Source organism: Alosa pseudoharengus, unplaced genomic scaffold (genome assembly GCF_046254945.1).
Source record: "Alosa pseudoharengus isolate Yale_2024_CS ecotype anadromous, Long Island Sound unplaced genomic scaffold, YU_APseudo_1.1 YU_APseudo_1.1_scf_18, whole genome shotgun sequence".
Taxonomy (NCBI): Eukaryota; Metazoa; Chordata; class Actinopteri; order Clupeiformes; family Clupeidae; genus Alosa; species Alosa pseudoharengus.
The window spans coordinates 4,903,066-4,910,459 of NW_027468650.1; the positions used below are offsets into that span (position 1 = coordinate 4,903,066).

Sequence of the window (7,394 nt, forward strand, 5' to 3'; positions counted from 1 at the left end):
ATCGCTCGTTTCAATTTAAGACCTTGCAGTTGGAAATGTCGTTTGTTTATTCAAAGTATAAATACAGTCCAAAGTAGCCTGGGCTATTCGAAGTGTCCGTTTATTGCACATCATTTTTTACGTCATTTTGAAGAGCCACTGCATACCTGTGTGTCTTGGCGTGTTGTTGCAAAATCACTTTACTGTTCACTTTACTGTTGTTCACTTTCTGTTGAGGTCAGACATGTTACGTTTTAAGCTGTGTAACCTACACTGATCCAGCTCTGCCAAAGCCCTGCTTCTATACTCACTGGTAGCTTACAGTACAGTGGTGTGTGGGAGGGGGAGTGGCTAGCGGCGAAAGCCAATGTGCTTCTTTTACCGATATATTTAACGATATATTTTGCATTTCTTATTCAAACAACGTCAAATTTGGCACTGCACTTACTCATGCCCATAGCAAGACACCTGCCAAGTTTGAAATCAGTCTGACAAACGGTCAGTGAGATATGCGTGCCACAGACACACAGACAGACAGACACACAGACGCTTCTTGCTTTATAGATAGATAGATAGATGTTAGCCGTTAATTGCTGTGGTAAACGGTTCACGAGAAAAGTAAATAATATAATTCAATTTAATCATAAATTCTACTGAAGGTTCTGCGCCCATCAACCTACCCATTCATATCGGTGGGATACTTCACGAACCCTTCGTTCAACACATAACAAACCATATATCAGAATAAACAGCTGACCTTACCGAACAGAAAGGTGTAAAGCAGTCCCCTGTACAGTTAGCCGTTCCAGAGTAATCCAGTTTTGAATTTGCAGCAAATTTCTACATGCATGGATGTCTCCAAATTTGGGCTTTAAGTTTTACAATGTGTTTAAATTATTAAACTTATTAAAATGCCATATCCAATACCCTGAACCATTCAAATTTTTTTTTTTATGATATTTATGTCAAAGATACAGGAGAGTGATAATACACACATAGCAGCCAATAAAATCTGTTGTTCAATATCTGACTGCTTGTATTGCCTCATGACCTCAAAATTTGCCTTGTTGTGTGCAGCAGAATTTTGATGCATCGCAATGCATCGTAGAATCGAATTGAATCGAATTGTTACCTGGTGAATCGTAATCGATTCGAATTGTGAGGGCAGTGCCAATGCACACCCATAGTGTTTTTGAGTCAAAATGTTTTGGTTGCTGGTGGATGTTTTGGTTGTGATAAAGACATCCAGAGGAGGCAGAACAAATATGTGTCTTTATTTCATTGGCCATAGAAAACCTGCATGTGCAAATCACAATAATAAGAGCTTTAAGTGCCATATAGCAAAGGGGACCCTACTGCAGATGTATTTCCTCAGGTTACTATCATTATCACTGAATAACATGCATCTCTCAAGTTCACTTCCTATTACGATGCTGAATGCTTATACATCCCTCTGTCAAGCTTGGTGGTTTGAGGTTAAACACCCAACTTCATCAAAGGATTTTTTTTTTAATACTGTCTTTAAACTATGAACTTGGAAAACCTCTCTGCCTCCCTATCATTACTCAAATGAGCTAAATAAGTAATGTTTGGTATCGATCATTTTTTCCCTCGCTGGCGTTCTCATAAGAGGCTTATGGGCCCGGTGGGATTGGTAATTGAATGCATGAAGTGAGATATGCGTGCCGTCAGAGTGAATACAGATTTTTCCTGAGTTGCCAAAATTTGATTAAGGGTTGCATCACTGAGGTTTTTTTTTCTTTTTTTTCAGAACTCCTTTGATTTTCCTCTTCATTTTTTTTCTTGTTCTGGAGTTCTTCAATGCAGGGTGCTATAGAGATCAAAATGTGAGACCTATACATCTATAGGCCTCTGGGTGTCATGAAACGTTCTCTAAGGGTATTTTTAAGTGAAGCGCAGGTCCTTAAAGGTGCTCTAAGCCAGTAGTTCCCAAAGTTTCCCCCCCGCGTACCACCGCCTACATTCCGACTCGGCTCGCGTACCCCCACCATCCGACACATAAACACATAAAAACGGATGTATTCGTTTGGACATTAGGCTATACAGCCTAGAAATGCTAAACTTAGGCTACCTTTAGTTTGTTAAATGTAAAGCCTAGCTTAATTTTACCTTTCTTGTCCATCTGAAATAACTCCTAGCTTTGCTCCTTCCCTCCTTTCTGTTTTTGTTGTTTTCAAAAACCTGTTATATCCGCGAAACTTTCCCCCCACGGACCATCCAACGCATTCAAAAGTAACATATTAGCTATTCCAGGCGTCATGTTTAATAAGCTGCCCTTTTTTTGATGAACACATACAGAGTTTATAAATGATAACCTTTAATTTCATGTTTCCATATCATTATGACCTGATTCGAAATTATGTACGTATTTATTCATGAATTAATTACAAAAGATTTAAAATTTTCATTTTACACCTGTCCGCCATAGCCCTTTTCATCTCGCGTACCCCCTAGAAGCAGCTCGCGTACCACAGTTTGGGAATCCCTGCTCTAAGCGATGCTGGGATAATGTCACTTCTGTTGACTTTCAAACAAAACAGTGAGCTAGCTTTCTACTTCTACTTCTTTGTAACGTATGTGGGCTGGTGTTGTAATTCAGGAATAAAACTAGGGGCAACACTTTGCTCCCACACACTCTGTAAACTCCTCTGAAAAACAACAGTCTTCTGCCAATACAACAGGAAGTAGGAGACACCATTTAGCACAAGTTGTTCTGTTTACCTTCCTTTGAACCAAGCAACATTTGATTGATGTTGTTCAAATTGCCAGTTTTATATACTGTATGAGTGGTTAGTTGTTAATGTAGCTGGCCATTTACCTTTTAAACCCTTTTCCCGTTTTCTGGGGGAAGTGGCACACAACATTTTCACAAAGTCGGTCTACATTACCGTTAGATGAGGTAGGTCTTGAAGATAATGACTATAGAAAAGAGTAATTTCTGCAAATGTATTAATGTAAACAGGAAGTTGATCTGCCAGTATCAGCAAATCCAAAATGGAGTCGTGCATAGAGTGCATAGCTGGGGTCTCCAACAGGTAACTCCCGAGCTACCAGTAGCTCCCCAATTGTTTCTGAGTAGGCTAGTGCTTATAATATTCATAAATATTATAACAGTTACTTAGTAAACATGTTAAAGTATCAGTTAAATCAAATTCAGTCAATTTAACAAACAGAAAAGGCAAAGGAGTTGAAAGTAGCCTTAAAGCGCATATGGAACTAGTTTGGGTGGAGATCAGCTATGAGCTGTACTAACATAAAACACTGCTTGCTCTCGGCTAAGTTCATTTAGCCAGTGTTGCCAACTATTTAAAATGGAAAGTAGCTAAAGCCAGCTCCAAAAGTCGCTAGATGACCCCCCAACCAAAAAAAAAAAACGGTGATGGCCCTTTAATTCCCCTTTACACCTGTTTGCTTTTCTCCTAGGCCTACTGAAATAGGCAACTTTAAGAGCCTAATTTAAATATATTTAATTTAATATACTTGTATATTAGGGTAATTGATACACTTTACACTTCTGTACATCTTGTCATTGTATACACCAGAATGAGCATTAAGTGGCTGAAAATCAGTAATTTCCAACCTATTCCCAACTGCTGCATTTGCTTTGCACTGCTTGAAGTCTGATTATAACTTCACCATAGGCTACACACAATTTAACCTTACGACAATGGCTATATTGTGGATTTATTTAGTTAATGTCACTAGGACATGACCGACAGAATTTTCCCCCCTCAGCCGACAGTCTGTCCTGCATTGACAACATTGAGGCTACATAGCCTAAACGAATGCTTTAGGTTTTTCTAACTTGTATGCTCGATTTTGAACTAGCTGCTTCTGAATTAAGTTGTAGCCTACTTTCCTTTGTTGAACGATGCTGGAAAGCATGTCCCTGTTTCCCTGTCATCATGTCATTGCTCTCGTCTCGTTGACTCTGGTTGTAATCTCACCCGAAGTTGCTGCACCTTCCAATAACGTTGTCTGAGCGGTTAGATCTATAGAACATCTACTTCCGTGGATAACATGGGCTGATACTACTACATAGGCCAGTCATTAGTTTTATAATCATGGGGCAACGCTTTGGGCGAACTCGATGTAGGCTAATTCACAAACGAAACAGGCATGAGGCTCTTACACAGCACAGGCGAACTCATTGCTCACTCAGAAGAGTAAAAAGGGACGTTACATGCCATCACATCAGAGTCTCATCAAAAGTCTCCAAGAACGCCAGAAAAAGTAGCTAGATTTGTCGCTAGTCGCTTTTTACAAAAAAAGTCGCTTGGGGGGTCTGAAATCTCGCTAAATATGGGACAAAGTGGCTACGTTGGCAACACTGCATTTAGCCAAAGTAGCTTTCAGAAGAAAACAAGGTTAGAGACCACTTGCTCTACAGCAGCGGTCCCCAACCATCGGGCCGCGGGACATTCCTAACCGGGCCGTATAGCCTACGACATGAGTTTTTTTTTTTAAATGCATGCAAACTAAATTAAATTTCATTCGCAATAATGTCACGTTTTTACATGGCATAGGCCTATATGCAGTTGTTTAATTGCACGCATGTTTGCATTTTGCAAGGTCTATTTTCTTAAGTCTGTCTCAGGGCTCTCAAGTTTTGAGGACAGGCAAGAGTGACATTCCCTGTCGACAATCCCCCCCCCCGTCCGTCCGAGGGTGTAATAATACTACAACTTGTTGCTGTTATTAATATGCCTTCAGATGTCTCAGTGTAAAATGAGGTTGTTTCGTCCACTGCTCACGCCCCTCGAACCCGCCACCTCAACACACTGCATGAAAAGTGTGATTTCCGTCAGTATGCGGCACTGTAGATTGTCGTGGAAGTTCAGTTTAATGGCTGTTCGCGGCAGTTTGCAGGCAATGCCGAAAACTGCCATGAATTGTCAGAAATTGACGTGGGCCTTGCTTGGCAGTCGTCCGCCCACGACCCCCCTCCTCCTAATTCTAGGGGAGGCTTTAACATGTAAATGAAAATGCTGTGAGCTATACAAATGCAAATCAGGGTAGCAGGGAGAGTGAACTGTGCATGCTGGCATGACTATGGCCTTTGGTCTTGCTTAAACAACTCCCAGTAATACGCTCAACAGGCAGAAATGATGCTGGGTATGACATGTCTGTTCCCTGCAAGCTCCAATAATGTAACCTGACTTAAAACAGTCGATAGAGTTTAGATTCAGATTTTCCCTTCACACCAACACAATGAGAATTTCAGAGGCAAATATATAAATGATTGTCTTTATCACTATCTTCATTCAACAAAAATATATGCAAAATTGCATATATTTTTGTTGAATAAAAAATATATACCTATATAAGTGACCCTGCTGTGGCGTATAGACTGAGAATGTTTTGGACTGTGTAAATAGTCTACCAGGGAAATAGCCAATGTTTTGGACTGTGTAAATAGTCTACTACCAGGGAAATAGATCTGGTCGCGCTTCCACCAGAACAGCTGATAGGATAAACAACAGTCAGTGTGCGGCGGCAAATTTAGAGAGGAGCATCTCCAAGCCTCGCCTTCCCACAGGCTGCAGCGAGCTGTACTTGGGTTCAGCAGAACAGAAAGGCTAGCCTACAGTTTCATTAGGCTACTACTTCACGTTATTTGGATGTATGTGGATGTGAATCATAAACAACGCGCCCGCGATCGTCTGCGCTCATTCCTTCTAGAAGAGGGGACCTTTAAACGAGCACTTCCCTTTTTGCTTGGAAGAATGGAGAGCATTGGATCTAGTGCCAGATGAGTGGTTACTTGTCTCGCCAGGAGAATGGACATCTGCTTTCGGGAAATCAGAGCCAGCCGTAGCCTACCAGGGTTCACTCGGAGACACATAGGCGCTACCGGAGCAATGGTAAGATTTAAAGAATACTATGCTTTCATTCTGCTGTAGGCTATAAGGAAATAGATTGGCTACGTTGATAGATACCGATCTTAACTGTACATTTTGTTTTCACAGACTAACTTTGCCTCCTAATGGGGTCGTGACTTCCTCTTTGCTCGGAGCTGTCTGCAAGTCATTCAAGCAATTAGGTAAACTCTAGGTTGCTGTCCATAGAGGACCGGTTGGCTGCTCTGGAGTCGAAAAACTGCGGGAGAGACAAACTTTAAGAAGAGAAGACTGGTGCACAATCCCAAGCTTGCGGTAAGAATATGTTCGATGACTGCTAGCTAAGTTAAAAGTACCCTAGCCTAAAACCAAAGCTAAGAGTAGCCTAGTAGCCTTGCAAAAGAACAAGTGAGCAGAACCAGCTTTATTAAAGTGTATTTTTTTGTGTCGTCATTTACAGGAAGCAGTACGCCGTCTTCACAACTCGGAGACAAATTGCAGGCGCTACGAACCGGAGCAAGGGTAAGATTTAAAGAATATGCTTTCATTCTGCGGTATAAGGAAATAGATACGTATAGATACCATAGGATAGATACCGATCATAACTGTACATTTTGTTTTCACAGACTAATCTCGCCTCATAATGAGGCGGTGGCCTCCTATTTGCTCGGAGCAATATCTGCAAGTCCAGATTTACACGATGTTGAAAGACGACATTGTGTGTAAGTGACTTTTTTTTTTACTGTTTCTCCTTCCTTGTTTAATGTTACTGTGACTTGCGTTTGATTTTTATTCATACCACTCATTTAATTGTTTTCCAGCCGCCTGTAAGAGATGGTACGCAGGAGCTTTAGGTATACCCAGCCAGAAAACTCATTGCGGGCGGAAGCTGCGAAGAGTTCAGCTCGGAGTCGAGCGAGAAGAAAGAGGGTAAGACTTTATTTGGTGCATTGATAGATGTGTTGTGTCCATACGCAGTGCATCATCGCACAGTACTGATTCATTGTTTTTTTTACAGCTGCTGGAATCGAGACAGAGTGTGCTAGCAGATGACTAGGTGGAACTGTCTGACCAAGAAGATGGCGTTGTTGGTGGGGTCTCTGGATGGATTGTACGGTCGCCGTCATTTCGTAGGCTGGAGCTCTCTGAACTCTGTGCGAAGCTGCAGTCCCGGTAAGAGGCGACTCCGAAGTACAGAGCCACGCACAATAGGCGTCTGCACAACGGACCTGCCTCGGAAAGAACAGCGCCAGTTACCGACAACCCAGAGGAGGCAAACGGACAGTTCACTGAGTTGTAGTTTTTGGATCATCCTCCACCCATGTGTGGGCAGATCGATCCTCGCTTTGTATATAGTTGTGTTTGTTTTAATAAAGCTCTTTCTTTGCATAAACATGTTCCTGGCAAATGTTCATTTCCTCTATAAATTCATTCATGTCCTTGATGGTAGCCTACATAGGATAACAATGACATGAATATACAGCTTAATATGAATAAATAAATTAATATATATTTATATATATATATACATTTATTATGAGGCAGGGTGACGAA

At 41.4% G+C, this 7,394-nt stretch overlaps 1 long non-coding RNA gene across 1 annotated transcript; it reads left to right on the forward strand.

The window, feature by feature from the left end:
• Window positions 1-6,100: 6,100 nt before the first annotated feature.
• On the forward strand, window positions 6,101-6,673 carry LOC143131584 (uncharacterized). Its single transcript, XR_012988128.1, has 4 exons — window positions 6,101-6,155; window positions 6,301-6,362; window positions 6,467-6,562; window positions 6,662-6,673. It is a non-coding gene; the product is annotated as an uncharacterized LOC143131584 (long non-coding RNA).
• The last annotated feature ends 721 nt before the right edge of the window (window positions 6,674-7,394 follow it).